We start from the raw sequence: 23,052 nt of genomic DNA on the forward strand, positions 1-23,052 counted from the left end.
TATAGACGGCCATAATAGCCTCCATAGGTTTCCCCCCCAATCTCTTAGCAAAACCCAAAATTGCAGCATATGAACTTCTAACCGCATTCATTTTAGATGTTAACTGCGGTGTCCAGGTTCCCCTTTGGTCAAAAATCACACCCAAGTAGGTAAAGACTTTGACACTAGTAATCACCTCTCCATCACAAAAAAAGGTTTTTTCTTTACGCTTACCACATCCTACTGACATGGTATGTGATTTGCTTTTGTTGATCACCAGGTCGAGACTAGTCATAAAATTGCCAAAGGCGTCAAGTATCTTTTGTAGGGCAACTGGGGTCCTAGCTATAAGTACCGCGTCATCGGCATAGAGGAGCACCGGAATTGGTGCACCCCCCATGCTCGGGAAATCCTTTGTGGCAGACGTTAGGTAGCCCTCCAAAGAGTTCACGTAAAGCGTGAACAACATTGGCGCCAGGATGCATCCCTGGCGGACCCCTCTAGTGGATCTGAAACTCTCGGTACACTTTCCGTCGGTGGTCATTCTGATGCGGGCCCTCAGATCTTTGTGGAGCTCCGCCAGAAAGTGTACCAAGGAACTGTCGAGGCCCATCTCCAGAAGCATTGCCCACAGCTTAGATCTATTAACAAGATCAAAAGCTGTGGACAGGTCCATGAAACCAAGGAATAAGCTGCCCCCTTTTGCTCTGGTGTATTTGGACAGTATGAGGTGGAGATTGAGGCATTGGTCCTCAGTACTCCTCCCTGACCTAAAGCCAAATTGTGCCTCGGACAAGATGTTATTCCCCTTAGCCCACGCAGAAATCCTCGCCAGGACAGCCTTACCTAAAATTTTTACCGAGGAGTCCAAAAGCGATATTGGTCTATAGCATTTTGGGTCTCCTCTCTGCCCTTTTTTGAATATTGGGACGATTGTAGCTAAGGACCAGGACTGAGGGAAACCCACTATTGCAGCAGCGTTAAAAACTCTAGTTAAAATATTTGCCCAAAACAGCGGGTTTGCCCTGAACATGTCCGCTGGCACTCCATCGGGGCCCGGGGCCTTGCGACCTGCTGTCTCCTCTATGGCTCTAAGTACCTCACTGGTTTCAAATCTCACAGGCTCCATGTGGCTCTCATTTACGGGGATTGTGAAAGGGTCCGGCTCCCTGTTACTGTCATAAATTTTTTCGAAATGGCATAGCCAATCCTCCTCTGGAATATTTAATTCCTGTGCTGAGTTTTGAACACCTGTAAGTAATGGGGAATTTATTATTGTCCAAAACTCAGCGCTATTTTTTAGAGTAGCTTTATCCCTTAAGTCCTCCCAAGCTTTGCTTTTTAATTCATTTTTACGCAAAGTAGTGGCCGTGTTATAATCCTTTCTTAATCGTGCCACAAGCTCCTTATCCCTTGGGCGAGTATTGAGGGCTTTTTTAAGGCGGTTATGAGCTTTACTGCAATTTTTCTCAAACCAGCCTTTAGCCGGCTTTTGTTTGGCCCCCTGCCCTTTGGCTGAGAGACTGCTAGACACAAACCGGCAAATATCTTCAAAGGAAGATATAATATCATTGTGCCCAGCTGACGGAGTGGCACACACAATTAACTCTTCCGCGACTGAGTTGGATAAAGTTAAGAAAAAAATTTCCGGTACAACCGTCTCCCATTTAAGTCTTCTCCCCTGATCCTTTTCCTTTACAGGCAATATAGTCCGATGGAGAACAACAGATTTCGACAAGAAAGCACTATTTGTTAACACCAATCCAACAGGATTATGATCACTCATAGGCATAGCAATTGCATTATATGAAATCACATAATTAAGAAAATATCTCGAGACAAAAATAAAATCAATTATCGAATCGCTAGCCCTTCCCGTGTAGGTGGCAACCCGTGTACTATTGTCATAAAATTCAGGTTCAAATAGCTCATTTTCCTGCAGTACATGTTCAAGTGCCCGACCCTTCTGTGTGTGTTCTAAATGAGGGGGGGACACGCTGTCTGGCCCGTCTGATTCCACCATAACACAATGTGAGCACAAATGAACATTAAAATCACCCATTAAAATGAATCGATACAGAGTGGAATGCTTGTCTCCGTAGAGAATTAAAAAAATCAGATAACCAATTAAAATGCATGGATTCTGGATTACTATTAGGAGCACTATAACAGTTAACCAAAAGTAGTTTACCACCATCCTCTAAAGTTAACTCCAGAATAATAAAATTATTGGAGGCGCAGTCTATCGGGATCAATTTGCCTTTTAAATTCACCGAAACCAGCATCATGAGACCTCCTTTGTTCCGTCCGGCAGGAGAAGGCAAAGCAGGGACAAAGAAGGATGTGAAGCCATCTATCCAGTAATCACACTCCAAGTCCCAAGTCTCTTGCAAGGCGATAACATCGTAACGCTTTACAAAGTTTTCCCAATTGGGGTCTCCCTTCTTAGCCCACAACCCAGCAATGTTCCAAGATAACAGTCTAACCGTGTCCCCATTGTCAATAATAATCTCTGGTGAACTGTTCTTGACCGCCTCAGAAGAAGGTACAAGGACCGCTGGTGTGGGGGCCGCTACGGCGGCGTCCTCTGTACCCTCTCCCTCACCCCGTCAATCACAGAGGTCGAGGCCTGAGAGCACATTAAATCTGTTATATGTTGTAATGGGGGGACCAAATGTACTAGGGTTATCACGGCCCTGCAACGAACTTTGATGAGCCCAACTTGACCCCACCGGGGTGAATGGATTTGATCTTAGTCTGGGCAAGGAGGGAAAATTGGCCTGGTTGTAGAAATACCCAAGCGGACGAACTCGGATACTGTTACTGTCCTCCAACAGGGATGCTGCCCGTAGGAGGACTGTGGCCACATGTTGTGGGTATTTAAAGTTCACAACCACGCAATCCCCTCTACATGATTTCCTTGATGGGCCAATCCAGTTCACTCTCCTCGTCGTAATAATATCTCCAGCATGTTTAGAAGGGAAACCACATTTAGCACCTAACCAGGCCACCACTTTGTTTTTGAGAGAATCATGCGCTTCCTCTTGCGGCTCAGAATTACCTGAGCAAAACGACGGAACATTTGCAAGTACGATGACATAAGGGGCGCAATCCGGGGGCAAATTAATGGTATTGATGCGCCTACATTGTGCAGCATTAGTGTTATATAAGGGGACAGGTCTCTGGAAGCCCCTAACCTGATCAGCATCCAAGTCTACTGGTGGAGGATGGATGGCTGGGGGAACAGTAGAGTTGTTAACCGGGCAACTAGCCGGAGGGATCAAGGAAGGTGGGTTGGGGGCTTTTGTAGCACTTTTTCCCATGACTTCGGGGCTTGCTAAACTAATTTGAGGGGGTAAGGGATTCACCTGAGAAAGTTTAGCCAACTGTTGGTCCAATAGACCTCCTAGTCTTTTAAGCTCCGCATTTGCGGTGTCCAATTTGACTGTAAGACAGTCAATGGAAGCCTTAAGTTTTAGGTCAACAGCCGCCTCTATACGTTTAATTAGCAAACCAAACTGCTCTGGGCTCAGTGTAATACTGGGTTCCTTTATGATCTCTGCATTTGGTTTGGATTTGGGGGAGATGTAGCTATCCGGCAGGCGATTTTCCCCTCTTCTCCTGTGGGCGGTCTTACCCCCCCTCTTGCTTTGCTGCCTTCTGCATGATCTAAAGGGTCTCTTTCCCCTAATATCTTCCAATACTTCTGCCTCTTCCTCAAAGTCAGAGCATAACGTATCATTCATTGTAGGGTCCATCATTACAGTATCAGGCTCCCGGTGGATGGAAGCTACTATAGTACTTATTGGCTCGGTAGCGTTTTGTTCGCCTAACGTGCAGTCCACGCTTCTTTCGCCTTCTTGGGAATCCTCCAGTGTAGCAGCTCTAGCTGGAGGGAGGGCGTAATCTAGAGCGTCTGCTTTACCCAAAGAAGCCCTTCTATCATCGTTGATTTTTGTCACCATTTTAACGAGGAAATTATTCATGGAACCAGCCCCCGTGACCACCTTGTTTTTCTTAGAGCCAGACATAATAGGATATGGGCCGAGATTAAATGTCAGCTATAACTACTGACTTGCTGCCTGCAAGGTCTCACAGCCTTAGACCCAGGCTACTCCAGGTAATAATGCGCGGATTAACTCTCACGGGATCTTGGAACAGTTAATATCTCTACTCTTGCATGACAGTTGTCAGAGACCAAAAAGTCACGAGCAGGCTCAAAGATGTTACGAGATCCAGATTTCAGCCAATGTACACTATCACTAACCGACTCCACAGCAACACTCATGGAGCAAGAATATGGGAAACAACAGCAGTACCTGATATGGGGCAGATGTCCTGATGTCCTGATGTCCGATGTCAGAGGGATGGCCCAGCCCTGCCTCCTTCTGCCCCTGACGGCCACAGACGGCCCGCCCTTTGCCCGGGCTTAGCCCGGCGCGGTCCCGCGCGCGTCCCGCGAAGCGGGTCTGCCCGGTCGCTGGGGCTGCCGGGAGATTGAGTCCCGGGGCGGCGACGCAGTGGTTATGCTCCTCTGCTGCTCGTTGGCCCCCAAAAATGACTCCTGGCGGTGGCGGCATAAAGCGGGTAAGTATTCCTGCTCTCCTGAGTAGTAGAGTAGTAGAGTGAGTAGTAGAGAGTAGCAGAGAGTGAGTAGTAGGGAGTAGAGAGTAGAATAGTAGAGAGTGAGTAGAGAGTAGAGAGTAGTAGAGAGTAGTAGAGAGTGGTAGAGAGTGAGTAGTAGAGAGTAGTAGAGAGTAGTAGAGTGAGTAGTAGAGAGTGAGTAATAGAGAGTAGTAGTAGAGAGTGAGTCGTAAAGAGTAGTAGAGAGTGAGCAGTAGAGAGTAGTACAGAGTGAGTAGTAGAGAGTGAGTAGTAGAGTAGTAGAGAGTGAGTAGTAGAGAGTAAGTAGTAGAAAGTGAGTAGTAGAGTGAGTAGTAGAGAGTAGCAGAGAGTGAGTAGTAGGGAGTAGAGAGTAGAATAGTAGAGAGTGAGTAGAGAGTAGAGAGTAGTAGAGAGTAGTAGAGAGTGGTAGAGAGTGAGTAGTAGAGAGTACTAGAGTGAGTAGTAGAGAGTGAGTAGTAGAGAGTAGTAGAGAGTGAGTAGTAGAGACTGAGTAGGAGAGAGTATTAGAGAGTGAGTAGTAGAGAGTGAGTAGAGAGTAGTAGAGTAGTAGAGAGTGAGTAGTAGAGAGTGAGTAGAGAGTAGTAGAGAGTGAGTAGTAGAGAGTGAGTAGTAGAGAGTGAGTAGTAGAGGGTATTAGAGAGTGAGTAGTAGAGAGTGAGTAGAGTAGAGAGTAATAGACAGTAGTAGAGAGTGAGTAGAGAGTAGTAGAGAGTGAGTAGTAGAGAGTAGTAGAGAGTGAGTAGTAGAGAGTGAGTAGTAGAGTAGTAGAGAGTGAGTAGTAGAGAGTGAATAGTAGAGAGTAGTAGAGAGTAGTAGAGTGAGTAGTAGAGAGTGAGTAATAGAGAGTAGTAGTGGAGAGTGAGTCGTAGAGAGTAGTAGAGAGTGAGCAGTAGAGAGTAGTACAGAGTGAGTAGTAGAGAGTGAGTAGTAGAGTATTAGAGAGTGAGTAGTAGAGAGTAAGTAGTAGAAAGTGAGTAGTAGAGTAAGTAGTAGAGAGTAGCAGAGAGTTAGTAGTAGGGAGTAGAGAGTAGAATAGTAGAGAGTGAGTAGAGAGTAGAGAGTAGTAGAGAGTAGTAGAGAGTGGTAGAGAGTGAGTAGTAGAGAGTACTAGAGTGAGTAGTAGAGAGTGAGTAGTAGAGAGTAGTAGAGTGAGTAGTAGAGAGTAGTAGAGAGAGTAGTAGAGAGTAGAGAGTAATAGAGAGTGAGTAGTAGAGAGTGAGTAGTAGAGAGTGAGTAGTAGAGTAGTAGAGAGTGAGTAGTAGAGAGTGAATAGTAGAGAGTAGTAGAGAGTAGTAGAGTGAGTAGTAGAGAGTGAGTAATAGAGTAGTAGAGAGTGAGTAGTAGAGAGTAAGTAGTAGAAAGTGAGTAGTAGAGTGAGTAGTAGAGAGTAGCAGAGAGTGAGTAGTAGGGAGTAGAGAGTAGAATAGTAGAGAGTGAGTAGAGAGTAGTAGAGAGTAGTACAGAGTGGTAGAGAGTGAGTAGTAGAGAGTGAGCCATAGAGAGTAGTAGAGAGTGAGCAGTAGAGAGTAGTACAGAGTGAGTAGTAGAGAGTGAGTAGTAGAGAGTAAGTAGTAGAAAGTGCGTAGTAGAGTGAGTAGTAGAGAGTAGCAGAGAGTGAGTAGTAGGGAGTAGAGAGTAGAATAGTAGAGAGTGAGTAGAGAGTAGAGAGTAGTAGAGAGTAGTAGAGAGTGGTAGAGAGTGAGTAGTAGAGAGTACTAGAGTGAGTAGTAGAGAGTGAGTAGCAGAGAGTGAGTAGTAGAGAGTAGAGAGTAGTAGAGAGTGAGTAGTAGAGAGTGAGTAGAGAGTAGAGAGTAGTAGAGTAGTAGAGAGTGAGTAGTAGAGAGTGAGTAGAGAGTAGTAGAGAGTGAGTAGTAGAGAGTAGTAGAGAGTGAGTAGTAGAGAGTGAGTAGTAGAGGGTATTAGAGAGTGAGTAGTAGAGAGTGAGTAGAGTAGAGAGTAATAGACAGTAGTAGAGAGTGAGTAGTAGAGAGTGAGTAGATCGTAGTAGAGAGTAGTAGAGAGTGAGTAGTAGAGAGTAGTAGAGAGTGAGTAGTAGAGAGTGAGTATTAGAGTAGTAGAGTGAGCAGTAGAGAGTAGAGAGTAGTAGAGAGTAGTAGAGAGTGATAGAGTGAGTAGTAGAGAGTAGTAGAGAGATTAGTAGAGAGTAGTAGAGAGTAGTAGAGAGTGGGTAGTAGAGTATTAGAGAGTGAGTAGAGTAGAGAGTAGTAGAGAGTATTGGAGAGTGAGTAGTAGAGAGAAAGTAGAGAGTAGTAGAGAGTAGTAGATAGTGAGTAGTAGTAGAGAGTGAGTAGTAGAGAGTGAGTATTAGACCTAACGCGTCCAAATAAAGTGGACGTGCCAGCGGCCAAGGATCTTTAGATCTCAAATCAATTGAACAAAGAAACAGCGACCGCAATACGATTGTTACAGTCAAACGGCACGCTGGGAAACGTAGCTTGAGGGGAAATTCGTGCAGGGATCTAAAGATCCTTGGCCGCTGGCACGTCCACTTTATTTGGACGCGTTAGGTCTATTTTGAGCCTGTTATTGCATAGGTCCACCGCTTACCATGTAGTGTCATCTTGCTCTCTTCTCTGCTCTTTAGACCTTCGCATCATACTTTGAAGATATATGCTTATAGGAATTGTTTTGCAACCCATTGCAACACGAATTGACGCCTTTTGGAATTCCTCATTGTGGACCGTACTTTGTAGTTATCTTTTGGTCGTGGAATCTATACAGATGGCTCAAAATTTTTGATATAATAACGTACCGGAAAGGGAAACAGATTACTAGGAGAGACTCCGATGTCCTTGCAGTTCATGGAAGTATTTGACTCCACCTTCATCTAGTGCCCTGAAGAAGTCCTGCACTGGGACGAAACGCTTCGGCTGTACTGTGTGTTGAGTCATTAGAACTGGACTCGGTTTCTTATCTACGCTAAATGAAATTGGAATAAAAAGAAAAAAATTGAATTGAAGAACGTACTGCTCTGGAAATGAACTTAATATGTATCCTCATTGATTAAATCATGTTATGTGGTGCACCTGTGCTTTTGTATGAAATTGTTAGGTTCCTGTTGGAACAAGCACTGTGACGGTGGGTGCTATTCGGTGTGCACACAGAACCTTAGAAGTATAGAAGGGACAATATTGATGGAGTGACATTAGGTTAGGTGCTGGTAGTTAGAAGGTCCCACTGTTAGGTCTCATTGTTTATGCATGTATGGACATATATTTGTGTGCATCGCAAATGTCAGATTTCTGTAAAAACACCAGAATCTTTGTGTGTGCATCTCTTAAGATCTGCTGCCATTGTCTATATAAAGTGTGTGTGCATCAGTGTGTGTACAGATATCTACACACACTTTCGTTTTTCTATTTTGTTTCTGCATACAGGGCTGTATGTATTCAATAAATAGTGCATTTTAGGTGAGTTATTTAATGTTCACAAATCTCATCTTACCTATATAATTATGCAAGGCAACCTGGTTCCCCTTGCCGGAGAAATTAAAAGGGAATTTTCAAATCCCTGTAGCTCCTCTCCAACTCAGCGTTTTCAATACAGCCAGCCTGGTGATGAGCAGAGTATTTAATGATCCCCATTTCTTTTTAGAAATGGACATCCGAAAAAAAAAAAAAAAAATTGGATGATGTAGAATCTGATATTACTGATGCAAGAAAATAATCTAGGGGCATATCATCAAGGGACAGTGATAAATAATGCAAAGCGCGCATAGCGCTTTTTTATTTATCGCCATCTATCTCTGGAATTTATCGCCCTGGTAGCGCGTTATTAACAACGCATTTCCCCAGAACGATAAAAATTCCAGCGATAGCGGTGAAATCGCCATTTTCCAGGGAACATTGCTGGTTTTCCAGCGATGTTCCCTGCCAAACGGCAATAACCTTGCCGATACGACCCTGTGGTCGCATCAGCATAATCCACCCCCAATGTTAAGGATAGGTAAGTCTGCATTTTAGCAGACATTAGTTTTTGGCGAAAACAGCGGTTTTCTCCAAAAACTAACGTCGGCTTAAATGCTGGGGCAGCCTTGTAAATATCACGATGTGCACATCAGCGATATTTGCAAAGTTGTACTGCCCAGTGACGCCTACTTTGCATCTCATTAGAGATGCAAAGGGAGGCGTCGGGTAAAAGGGTGCTAACATGCGCTAATGCATGTTACCACCCTCTTGTAAATAGGGCGAAAAGATTATCTCCGCTTTTTTGGCTTTTACAGCCAAAAAAGTGGAGGTAATGCCCTTGTTAATATGCCCCCTAGACATGATGAACAGGAGGAGGCAGAAGAGCCAAGAGCAAGCAGTTCTGCACGTCCACTTTCAGCTCCAACAGAATGTAGCCATGATGTCGATGCTCCTGTAAATGATATTGTATTGCATTTTAATATAGCAAAAAAACTAACAGACGATGTAAAATACAATCTTCTAATAAATTCATATTCTCCACTAGAAATGTATAATTTCAAGAAAGATTCAGGTGGAACACGCTGCTTCCGTCATGTGTGGATTAATCAATATTCACCATAGCTTAGCTACTCTCCACAACTGAAAGGTGCAATCTGCAAGTTCTGCACAGTTTTCCCACTGCCAGTTCATCGTGGGATACAAGGAGCATTCATAACTATGCCTTTCACTAAATATAAAGACTTCCATCAAAGTGCACGCAAGCATATCTTATCGTCTCGGCATAAAAACGAAAAAGTGGATGCAACACACTTTTTGGCGATCAGAAAGAAACCGGATACAGGTATTGTTTTCCACATAGACAACGCTGTGAAAAGGCATGCTGAAGAAAATCGGAAAAAGTTATTTCCAATTTTGTCTACTATCTTACTTTGTGGCACACATGACATTGCTTTACGTGGGAAAAAAAGTACATCCGGAAAAGTGCAAAGTCTGCACCAATTTTGCATTGAAGCAGGAGATATCACCCTAAAGAACCATCTAGAAAATGCACCAGTTAATGCACATTATACATCTGTTCGAGTTGAACATGAACTAATTACATTATGTGAAGAAACATTAAGAGAAGATCTAGTATCCTTAGTCAATAGGTCAAATGGATTTTCAATCATTGCTGATGAAAGTGCTGGCATATCCGCAAAAGAACAGATGTCACTTGGAGTATGTTTTGTTGACACCACAAGTAGCACCGTAGCTGTCACCAGAAAATAATTCCTTGGATTTGCAACCTTAAAAGAAATGGATGCTATCTCAATTGCAAATATGATTATGGATACATGTTCTAAATTTGGATTAAACTTAGAAAAACTCCATGGCCAAGGATATGATGGATGCTCTACAATGGCAGGAAAGGAAGGTGGCGTTCAAGCCATAATAAAGAGAAAATATCCTAAAGCTGCTTTTGCTCCCTGTGCTGCACATAAAATTAATTTGGTTCTTAATGACCTGAATGCTGTTCCTGATATACAGAATTCTATTGGCACAGTGAAAGCCATCAAGTTTTTCAGTGAGAGTCCAAAAAGAAGATCTCTTATTCCTAATCTGCCATTGCTGAGTGAAACAAGATGGACAGCAAAATACAAGAGCATTCGAATTTTTAGCTCACACTTTGAAGAGATTTTTAAGCAATTAAGCTTATTGGGCACCACAGCATCAGGGAAAACACACCAGGATGCATATCAATGGCAATGTTCCTCCAGCACAGTGAGCTTTCTCTTTTGCTTGTCCATAATTTCAGATTACTCATCAAGATTGGAATCTGTAAGCCGGGATCTCCAAGCTCTTCAGCTTGATATCCTCAAGGTGTGTAATCACGTGCAAGGACATTCTTACAAAAGTTCAAACACTGGCAGAAAAACTGAACATCGAACTTTGTGTTCCGAGACAGTGTGGTCGGCAAGTATTTCCTTCAAATTTTGGTTCCTGTTCTGTGGAAGAATACTATCGCCAGTCTATCTATGTGCCATGCATCATTAGAAAGTCGGTGTGGCAATGAAAACAAGAAAAAAATTGAATTTGTTCTCACTTTACCCAAAACATATGGCAAAAATGACACTTGAGCAATACAAATGCCATATTGCAAACATCAGAGAAATTTATGACATTGAAAACCAGGAAGCCGAAGCAGTCACATAGTTTCAGTTCTGGTCAACAAAGGATGAGCAGTTTGACAATGGATTTCTGGATTTGCTAAACTACACAGATTTATTTCCATCAGTCCAGCAAGCAATTCTCATTGCGCTCACATTACCAGTGACCACTTGCACAGTGGAAAGGTCTTTCAGCACAATGAGAAAGGTGAAAACCTGGTTGAGGTCGACAATGGCAGATGATCGCTTATCGGGTTTGTGCATGATGAGCATACATTGAGCAAAAATTGATGAAAACAAACAACAGCTGATTGACAAAGCAATTGATAAATGTGCACAAGTCTACAGACATTTACAGTTCCTTCTTCAAGATCAGTACTCTAACCAGTGAACAAAAACTGTATAAAACTACTACTCATTGAAAAATGTGACTGTTGAATTTCAGCAAGACTATACATGTTTACAGTTCCTGCAACAGTTATCCAGGTTACGGTTATATGTTTTATTTTCCAATTTGGAAGAGAACAGCTGTTATTTTATTTATGGTAATATATTTTATTTTATTTATTTTAATATATTTAATTTAATACATTTCCAAATGCAGACTGACTCTACATGGTTTTTTGTATAATGCAGTTATAGTGCCTTCACTGCCTTGATCATGTGTGTATGAATAATGTGGTGTATTCAATAGTGGTGACATAAAAACAGATAAAAAATTGCTAATCAGACAATGGCAGCTTGATCTTCCAATAAGCCTTCGCATCAGGTTTCTAAACCCTTTGCATGCATGTGCTTTTTCACTTTTGGCCAAGAGCCGCTCCTGTCTGCAGCTGAGCTCTGCTTTTTTCTTTGACAACTGATAGAAGGTGTGAATGATATCTACCAAAGGCCACAAAAGAAAGAGATGGCTGTGGCACAGTAACCCTATGGTGTATGAGATCATATGCGGCCTGCTTCCTGTCCCCCATTGCTCCTCCTGCTCCCCAGTGTTTCTTGTGCCCCACATGGCACACATCATGTCGGAGGATGGTGATGATGTTAACATTTTGCCCCCCTGGAAAAATTTCTGCGGACAACCATGAGTGTTTGATATGGTATCCCATCCAATTTTTTAGTACATATTGAACAAGCGTAGGATCCAAGGCCTGTGTAAAATATTTCCTTGACGATAGAATCCAGTTGGTTTACCGCCCTTCTTTTATATCCGCCATCAAACCACTCTCTTATGAGGTTCCATAGGTCTCTACTTTGAGCCCCACACTATTTAACATCTGTCTTGAGCCTTTGTTAAAGTTGGCATAAAAGTGGCATAAAAGTAATCTTATATGCAGATGACACCCAATAGCTTTTCTCATTCCGTGAAGATAACAGCGAAGCCCAGACAGCTTTTCAACAATGTTTGAAAGGAGTAGCTGAGTGGATGGATAACAAAAACTTAAAATTCTTTTTTTGGAACAAAGTGCTTCCTGGAAACAATCAGATGGTGACCTGAGGTGCTAGGTCCCATCCACCCCTTTATCAAGAAATGTTGGCATAAAATGTGATACCAACCTTTCATTTGCACCCCACATTCATTTCATCCACATGTCTTGCTAAACTTAAGTCTTTCAAAATAAATGCTCCATCCGGTCCCAGAATACACATGGAAGGCCATTGTTCATGCTGTAGTACTATCTAGACTAGACTACACAAAAAGTTTGTACCTGGGACTTCCTGCCTATTTGATTCATTGGCTTCAGATTGTTCAAACTCTGCAGCAAGAGTGATCCTGAGAAATCCTTTACAACAATGAATTACTCTGCATCTGAAACGCCTGTACTGTTATCCAGTTCTAACCGTATTGAATTTAAAGCACTGTTTTTTGCCTACAGAGCCTTTTTCAGGAAGGTGCTGTTTTAGTAAGGAAAAGACTCAAGCCTTACCGTCAATCCAGAGCCCTCAGATCCAACAACCTCATGTTGCTGCAGGTCCCCAAAGTACGTAAGGCCAGAAGAGGTGGCAGATCCTTCTCATATCTCATATCTAAATTCTGGAGGCTTTTCAGAAGTCTCCCACAGAACTTAATTTATAAAATAAATTAAAGACCTCTCTTTTTAATTAACTTTCTAAGTTAATTTTTGTCAATGGGCCTTCTCATGTTTATATATTGGTCTTTTGAGTGCCAGAGATTACCTCTACTGCTTAGCACTGGGACTCTTCCTTCGAAGCAGCTGTGCGCTGTAGAAATGGCTTACTATTGTTTTTATTATGGGAGAGTCTTACAATTCCTCTTCCAAGGATACAGGTCTCATGTGACTTGTAAGGGAAAAACGATAACAGGATCATCTAGGGTAGAAAGAGATAAAGTACTAGACAGGGAATACAAGAACAGAAGCAAAATGCTAGAACTAAGACAAAAGACAAAGAAGGGAAAAGAGGACAGATGAAACAAATAAAAACAGGAAAAGGACTAACAGGCGTTTAACATGGAAGAGATGGCGTGGTGGTAAAGGAGACGCTGACACGGGGAAGGAGAAGCGTGCTCACCGGATCAAGGAGAATCCTAAGGAGGACCAAGTATTAGAGGCTGCGGAGTTTTGGAAGGAAGACGCCAGACTACAGAAGGACTGCAGGAGGAAACCCAGCAGGATACTTCGACAGGGAGGAGGAGGAGGATCCCGAGGACTTCTGATGCGAAGATTGGTAGGATCCGCACACCCTGTGTGGAAAAGCAATGGCATGCCAGGTGGTGTCGGGTTATGGGGAATGTGAGGGGGAAGGGGAAGACAAGAAGGAGTATGGGGGCTGAAATTTCCTTCATTAATGTTCTCTCTATCAGAGTATGGAGGGCCATTTTCTGTCAGAACTCTGACCGAAAAATGTAGAGTCCTTTATGTAAAGAGCCTCAGACTATGGCAGTCAACCTAAAAAGGACAAACAATGACTCGGAGAAACAGAGAAAATAAATAAAGACAAATAAAGAGAGAGTGATAGACAAGTAATAAAAAGAGAACAAAAAGAATGATGATTCAAGTTTAGACAGAAGAATATGAACAACGTGACATAAAGACGGAAATGTAAGAGAAAAACAAAATATCCAGAGAAAACAAGCAGTGACAGCAAATTAGCATTTTTCCTATATTTAAAAAAAATGTCTATACTTACCTGGACAGGTGCTGGTGGATGACAAGTGTGGTGGGTAAACCCTAGATCCGGAGGATGTATCTTTCAGTTTGTCTAGAATGTATTTTACAACTAATATGTCAGGTTAAAATAAATTCTATCAACCCTATTCGCGGATATAAGTGGCTGTTATGTTTAATCCTACACTAACACCTTTCCAATTCAAATTCATATACTTGGACAACAGCAAAAGAGTCAGACACATTAGATGCGGGCTGTGCACTGCAGCACACATTCAGTATGATTGTTTTTTGAGAAATCAACACACTTCGCCTTGTTTGCACCTGTTTCAAGGAAGAGTTTGTTTTTAATGCAAACTGCACCTTGCTCTTTTAGTAGATTGGGCTTGACATCAAAACCTATGGGTGTGTGTGCTGATCCGCTCAAGTAACACTCCAGGAATGCCCCCTTGATGCAAAGCGTTTCATTTTGCGGTGGATCGTATATAAAATATGCTGCCTTGTTTTACGCTAACGCCAATACAAAGCCTGTATAAATCTGGCATAGGCGATCTAGAGCCAGTTGCATACACAATAAAATAAAAGTGAACCGGTGGAAAGATATTTGCCACTCTACAAGACTTTAAGGGACATATTATCAAGACAGGCGATAAAATTATCGCCGCTTTAGCGGCAGAAAACTGCCGCTAAAACGGCGCTAATGGGCTTGATAATATGCTCTATGGAATTCCAATTGAAGCTCAAGTTAGATGTCCTTCACATCTAACATGGGCTTCAATTGCAATATTTTTATCGCCTATCTTGATAATATGCCCCCCAATGAGGTATACCTCGCCAATTCTATTGGTTTATAATATCCCCACCTGCTCACGCCTTAGTTGACTGGATCAATCGCCTTACCATAGAACCAACCAATGAGCTGAATGCCATTTTTCTTCCTCTTCCTGCCTTGTCCCCTCCCCCAGGCCTCTGCCAATCTTCCCTCCAACCATGATCCTACCCAGCCTGCCACACACAGTGTACATCGCAGCACAAAAGAGTGCAAGGGGAAAAGTGAGATGGGTTACTATCCAAATATTTCTTTAAAAAGTCAAATGGAGTATGTTTTGAAGCACATGTGCATCAATTTGTCATCACAGAAAGAATTGCAAAGTAGAAACTGAACACAAAAAAGTGATCAATAAGAAATACATTACAAAATATTTTAAATGGCTCTTTGATACGTTTATTTATCGAGAAAGGCCGAGCAAAGCGGTAGAAGGACTCTAATGAACCAAATTATGCTTCCTGCGGCAGGCTGCTCTCCATTGCCCCCACCACCTGCCCTCCTGGTGATCAGGAGCCAGATTAGATTGTTGAGCTGGAATGTTCCAATCCTGAGGGGGAAGGGTGCTCGGTTGTATTAAAGTGTTCTCTGTGGACTAAACCATTCTCTAATTGGATAAGGGGTAACTGGATAAAATGCAAACCGACTTACCTCCAGTTGTTGTTGGGCTAGTAATACTTTAATTCAGGAGTTCTACCTGGGAGGTGGGCTCACTGCAGGTAATGAAGAGTAAAACTTATGTTCAATCCAGGAGATGAAGACAAAAATCTCCAGGGATGAAGAACGCAGGAGGCTGATGTGAGGTGTCAGATTGGATCAGTCACTGAAGCCACCGAACTGCATCCAACTGATTCAAAGCATAGACATGCCTGGGAATCTACCTGGGCAGTTAACCTTAACAGTTCTCCATGGGAGAGGTCAAAAGATCCGCTTGAAGCATATAAATTATTTTATTAGGTTTCTGCTTTCATCCAGAAATCAGAATTTGCTTTACTCCAACGCAAGGTGAAAAATCAGGTATATGTATCTCCTAGCAATGTCATAAACGGTTACAAAATATTCTGATCCTGCTAACACTTAAATGGCTCTCCATGGAAGGTAGAGCTCAATTTAAGACATCACCAATCCCCCAGCCCTTCCTGAGCCCTCTCCCTCCTACCTGACTGAAACGTTGAAAATATGTGGTACTCAGAGGGGATTGAGGAACACAGAATCTCTTCTATTGAAGCCACATACACAGAAACATGAACACAATATGAAACAACCCTTCCCAGAAAATACAACAGGGGCTTGGAGCTCTCCAGCATGAACCCTTGTCTGACCACCTTTAAAAGGGAACTAGGGGGCATATCTACAAGGTGGCGATATAAAATTATCGCCGCTTTTGTGACTGTTTTTGGCCGAAAAGCGGCGATAATTTTATCGCTATATCAGCAAGGTCACGCTATCGCGTGAAACCTTGCTTTAGCGCCTGAATTCCTAAAGGCTAACTTTGCATCTCTAATGAGATGCATAGTGGGCGTTCCTCCCCAGGATAACGTGAGAAATGTCGCTAAGCGACATTTCTCCTATCATCAAGCCTCACGCAAAGCAGCATAGCGACAAGAAAAGTAGCGATAACCTCTGTTATCGCTACTTTCTTTAAGCCTGCTTTGAAACTAACATATCCATGATATCCTAAGGAAGGTGGATATCATGGCTAAGTATGTGAGGCCCTATCAGCAAGCTATCGCCAAACTTCGTGGGATTATCGCTGGGTTTCCAGCGATAATCTCACGTTTGGCAGTTAGCGCTAGGATTGTTATCGCTTTTGAGATAAGCGTTGCTAATAGCACGCTATCTCAGCGATAAAAATCCACGCTAGCCAGCGATAATTATCCTAGCGCTAAGTGCGCTAAGCGATAATTAGCGCCGGTTGTTGCTGATATGCCCCTTAGAATCTTCCTATTTGAATAACGCTTAGGTTAAAGCCATGAACGCTCCATCGATTTGAAAGACACTGTAGGAACACACGTAATATGAGTAATGACATAATACGGGTGCAAATCGTGGCCAGAGCACTGAACCGATTCTCTTTCAACATTATGTCCCCTTCGACAGTTAACTCCTCTATGACCTTCGAGTATGCTTGATGTTCTTGTGATGATGCTTTTCGTTAGGTCCTTGTTGAAGTCTCTACCTTGCTGTGGAGCTTAAACCAATCAGCCTTAGAAACAACGTGCTTCATTTATGAGAAGTGACGCATCCTGCGTGAAAGCAGCGATGCGTCACTTCTCAGTGCGCCTTCCTTGCGACATAATGGATGCGTCATATTTACTGTATGACGCATCATGTCCCAAGGAGTTACAGAAACGTCAGTATTTCTGACGTATCTGTTGTTGCAAAAGTGACACATTGCTGGAGTGTGTCACAAAAGTGAGGCAACTCCAGCAATGTGTCCTTTCACATGAGTTAAGCCCCATGTGAAAGGGCCTGCGTCAGTCTTACGCCTGCTGTGAGGCAGGCGTAAGCTATTGATGCATTTGCACCCTAGAAGTGGTGCAGTGAAATCGCGTAGATTTCACTGCGTCACTTCTACGAGGCTTACTTACGTGGGAACGCCCTCCTTGCATACATTATACCTGACGCAGGTATAATGTAGCGCAGGGGTTTACAAAGTGACGCATCTGCTTAGATGCATCACTTTTTAAATAGGGTGCAACAGGAGGCATATTTCACGCCGCCGATGCGTCACAAAAAGTGACGCAACGGAAGCGCAAAACTGTCGCAAGGACTCATAAATTAGGCAAAACCTGTTTAGCTTCCTACATGACATCATCAACAGTTGCTGCAGCACATTTTTTATTTATTTATTTATTTTAGAGTTTTATATAGCCCGAACTAGACCCAAGAAATCCGGTATCAGAGCGCTTTACATGAGCACCAGTTTTGTTACAGATGGACACATTCATTTTTTATTTTTTCTTAGGCACGGGAAGATTACGTGGTTTGCCCATAATCACAGGATGTTGAGCGTCGTTGCCAAGACTCGAACCAGGAGTATAAGATGGGGTAAAAGGAAAACTATACTCGTACAGCTTGGGCTATAAACTCATCAACCTCGATCAAGCTTTCCCTGATCCATTTTTTACAAAGAGGAAACAAGAGGTTTGTGGTCTGTTCTTAATTTGAGATGTCTGTCCCACAAGTAAGCGTTGATATGTACACTCCAAGCACACCCGCATCGGTTCTTTCAAATGGAGTATTTCATCTCAGTTTGTGCAAATGGTCTGAATGAAAATGCCACAGTGTATGCCATAGGATCCTTTACTTTGCTGAAACCAGTCCACAGACCCTCTGTACTGGCATCTACCAGTATAATATGCATAGCAGAATGGGAATATGGTGATAAAGGTGAAGTGTTTATGATTTTATTTTTCAAATTTTCACAAGCTTTTACTTGTTCCTTTTCCCAGACACCTCAAAGGCATGGCAATACTCTTGAACAATCATCACATGAACCCAGACATGAGTTTGTCTTTGCTTTCTGTAATTTGATTATTTCAAATGCCTCCAAAAAGTCTTTCTTAGAAGAAATCCCCTTAACTGTCTGTGTCTGTATCTGTGTCCAAAATCTTTCATCTCAGATGCAAGATGCATTTTTCTTACTGAGCCATCATGCAACTCTAAAAGAGAATTACTAAGACATGACTCAGGATCTTATAGTGAACATCCAACTGTTCTCATATACCAGAATATCATCCTGGAATGCCATAAACCCACCAAATAAAACAATGGATGAGTTTTTGAAACACTGATGTAGCTGAGGCAAAGCAAATTGCTTTCTGGCATACCAAAATGCCCCAACTGATGTAATAAAAGTGGTAATTTCACAAGACCCCATAGTAAGTTCCACCTGATGTTCAAAAGGTTTTCACTCTCAAATAGTGAAGTATTTGTCTCGTTCTAGCATTGCCAGCAATTCTTGTATATGTGGTAAAGGATGACAAGCTACCATATCTGTTTATTCACTGAGAAAAGGTCAGCACATTGCCTCAAACTGCCTTTACACAGGGTCCTTTATCCCTTCAGAACACATATCATTCAGTATTATTGTTAGATCAGCTCTGACAGACAGAGGAACATGTCTACGTTTATGTCTATTGGGTGTAGGGTTCTGTTTGAGTTTTCTTTGATGGGATGTGTTTTTCTAAGAGCCCCTCCCTCCAGGTAATCGTAGTTAGCCACTAACACAACATAAAATCGTTACAATTTTCAATACAAAACACTGGCTTGTTGGCATTTGGATTCAGAGATATTCCCAACTTCCCTTGATGCCTCCAGCCTAAAATGTGTTGAACTTTAATTGCAACATAAACTCTTGACATAGTAGGTGTGTTTTATATTTGAATAACAGTCACAATGTTCCCAATCCTATTGATTTTCTTTAGACCAAATGCAAACACTCTCACATCATTGGGTTCCAATTCTTTCTCATGCCAATGTTTTGTTTTTTTAAGTTCAAAAGTAAGTTTATTTAAGAGTAGCAATCAAAGCAACAGTACTTCGTACAAATGTTCAATAACAAATTCCATAAGTGAGAAAAAGGGAAATAAAGGATATTGAAAGTACATAGTTACATTGAAATTGAAAAAGAAAGTACACTGAAAAATATGTACGCCTGAAAAGTAAAGAGTCTGGTTCATAAAAAATAGAATCCAAGACAATAGGAAGAAATTATATTATTGCAATATGTTCGCAGGTATACAATACTGAAATTAGATATTTGAGCAGTGTCAATACTGTGAGAAAGAAGTCAAGGAGGCGTAGCAACGTCTTGTAATGAAGGTTTGGGTGTAAAGGATTTTTTTGCACTATCATCAAGAAATTGTGTGCTAGGAGACCAAAGCTGCAATTGTTTTGTGGCAAGTGTAATTGGATGCACAAGAGTCGTGTCCAATCAGCATGCACTATCAGGCACTTGTTTGGATCTATATTGCATGTTCACGACTGTGTTCTCACGGTGGCGGACATCATTGAATGCGAGCACTTCAATGTTTATCTCACTTGAGCTTAAGTCGTTTCATCCGAGGTTGATGTTAAACATGTAATCGCTACCGGATTAGATCCACGCTCTGCAGGATAACGCAGTCATGTGTAGTTTACTCATTGTATCTTGCCATCAGGCGAGCAGCATGATTCCAAGCATTATCAATGTTAGAAACTGGTTTCCTCGGAGGTCACAGACTTGTTTTATGTATGATATTTGGCACAATGTTTTCATGGGTTTCCCTCTTCCGTGTTTACGTTTGTTACACTCCACACACTCAGTTGGCACCAATGTTACTATTGTAATGCATTTGTGAGTTCCTCGATTTTTTAATTATAACGTATGTATAACATTCCTTGCAGGATTTATCCCCCTGATGAAGGGCAAACGCCTGAAATGCATTGGAGCATCTGTATAATGTGATATTCAACTTAACAGATTTTTGCATATGAGAAGAATCATATGAAGTATGCTTATAAAAAGAAAAAAGATGAAACAATAAAAGATCTATGAAGGAAGTAATCAGATTGGTCATACATTCATTGAAGTGGTTGAAAATTTTGTGAAGCAACATCACGTCGCTGGGAGTGCTAATTGAGTTTGCTCTTTCCCCGTTGGAGGGCAATTTTTCCAATCTATGATTGTGACAGATAGCATACCACCAGGCAAGATATGATAATTTAGAAGTGTCCTTCCAATTCTTTGTTATCTGTTGAAAAGCAACTGCTAGTAGTAGATCTATGATTTGCGTGTGTGAATGTCTCTTCTTCCACTCAGAGGACAGGCTACCTAAGATAATGTTAATAAAGGAGAGAGGGACTGTAGTGTTGAATATGATGTTAATTTGAGATCAAACCTGTTCCCAAAATTTTAATACATATGGGCATGTGTATAACATATGTTTTAAGTCAGCAGTGTCGTTAGAGGAGGTCCAACATTTACTGGGAGTAGCAGTGTGTATAGTATCCAAACCCAAAATGGCTCCTAAAGCCTCTAAAACCTCTATTGGTGGTATATACCACTGTTGCGGGAAGGAAATAATTCCTTTTGATGTTTAACTCTCACACACCCTATTGGTGTCATGCTTCATCATCGGGTTCACCCAGACTCCTAAAGGTCTGGGTGGGCTCGACCATTTTTCAGGGAGCTCTTAGGAGATGTAGGCCAGGGGGATTTAAATATTAAAAATCCTACTACTTCCCCAGGTATCCCTTTAATAGCGGGGATGCAGTGGATATTAAAAATTGATAAAAGCGGGTCTTATCAGAGGTTATGGTCCTAAGATCCTAAAAGTTTGCCAACATGTTTCAGCCCACAAGCAAAGGCCAAAAATTGGTCCGGGGCTTTCGTCAGGGCGCTGAAAATAGGTCCCTCCCTGGTTTATTCAAAAACAAATTATGTTGACCTATAATTTGATTTGTGAAGGTACAGGTAGCTGTTCCCTTTGTGAATACCATAAATTGTAGATGTTAGTCAAAAAGTTAAAAAACACATCACAGTGAGGATGAGTGTGAAAATATAAATACCATAAAGCGATACCAGACCATGATATATGAATTTCTTTTAAAAATCATGGAAGCGTTTCTGATATACACACGCTCACAGTCGTGGTATAAATGTGTCACTAAACGCAATGGTTCTTAAACGTAGATGGTGATTTATAACAAGTGTTTTCCTCGGTGACAAATATTTTTGGTGTAATGTGATATTTCGCACACCGCCCTAGTTGGGTGTTCTGGATTAACTTAATTCACTATGGTTCTGCTGGTTGATGTTACATGAACCTTTACCATGCATGAAATTGAAAAGTGCACCCAAGCATGAATAGGAGTGGCACTAGAAGACTATTGTTGAAATTCAATGTTTAGTCCTTTTCGTTGTCTCTTTCTCTTTTTCTCTTTTTTTTCCTAATAGGTGGAATTTTTTCTATTACAGAAGCAAGGAGGATAAGTATTCTCCTCACTGTGATGTGTTTTTTAACTTTTTGACTAACATCTACAATTTATGGTGTTCACGAAGGGAACAGCTACCTGTACCTTCACAAATCAAATTATAGGTCAACATAATTTTTTTTTTAATAAACCAGGGAGGGACCTATTTTCTGTGCCCTGATGAAAGCCCCGGACCAATTTTTGGCCTTTGCTTGTGGGCTGAAACATGTTGGCAAACTTTTAGGGTCTTAGGACCATAACCTCTGATAAGACCCGCTTTTATCAATTTTTAATATCCACTGCATCCCCGCTATTAAAGGGATACCTGGGGAAGTAGTAGGATTTTTAATCTTTAAATCCCCCTGGCCTACATCTCCTAAGAGCTCCCTGAAAAATGGTCGAGCCCACCCAGACCTTTAGGAGTCTGGGTGAACCCGATGATGAAGCATGACACCAATAGGGTGTGTGAGGGTTAAACATCAAAAGAAATTATTTCCTTCTTGCAACAGCGGTGTATACCACCAATAGGAGTTTTAGAGGCTTTAGGGGCCATTTTGGGTTTGGATACAATTGTGTGAATAAAAGTCTATACTTGGGAGGAGGTATCCATACGTCTACCTTTCTTACCCCCTGTGGTACCAGTGGATTTTTCAGCTGTCACCTGTTGGTTATAGTAGCAATGTGTATCTTGTGTAAATGTGCGGGTGTAAGAAGCAATCTGTTATAAATGAAAAAAATGTTTGTGTAGTGATTGCCGCTCTGTATGATTTCCTTATTTTTAGCCATATTATGTTCCATAAAGAGACAGGCCATTCAATATCCAAATCAGTCTCCCAGGAAAGTTCTACTTTAGATTTATCCTTATTTTTAGGAGGTTGTTCTAAACGAGAATAAATGAAAGAGGCTCTAGGACGTACAAGTAGAAGACTATTCCAATTGCTATCGGTCGGGGAAATTGAAGAGGATGTAAGTGGAAAGTGAGCACAAGTCTCGACTATCGCCTGTTGCAGGATTGAAAATTTATACTGGAAGGAAGCATGTAGGTGATAAAGGTCTCGTAATTGCGAAAATTGAAGAAGTGTGCCCTGATCGAATAACTGGTGTATTCAAATTAAGCCTTTATTTCTCCATGATTTCCAATATATAGGTTTATTTTTATTAAGTAAAAATGGATTATTCCAGATTGTGGACTGGAGGAAAGTGTCAAAGTCATGTGGGACCAGAGGAAGGGTGGCTTGAAATAATTTACATGAGTGTTTGATTACTGGTGTGTAATTTGTTTGTGGTATGCAAGTAAAGGAGAGATATTCTTAAAATGAAAAAGGTGTTATGAATGAAGCTTCGAGGTCAAGCCATAACGGACAATTAGATGATTGATCGGAAATCCAATTTGATAAATGTTTCAGTTGAAATGCTTTATAATAATTGGAAAAATGGGGAAAGTTGACACCTCCTTCTGT

Source organism: Triturus cristatus, chromosome 4_1 (genome assembly GCF_964204655.1).
Source record: "Triturus cristatus chromosome 4_1, aTriCri1.1, whole genome shotgun sequence".
NCBI classification, from domain to species: Eukaryota; Metazoa; Chordata; class Amphibia; order Caudata; family Salamandridae; genus Triturus; species Triturus cristatus.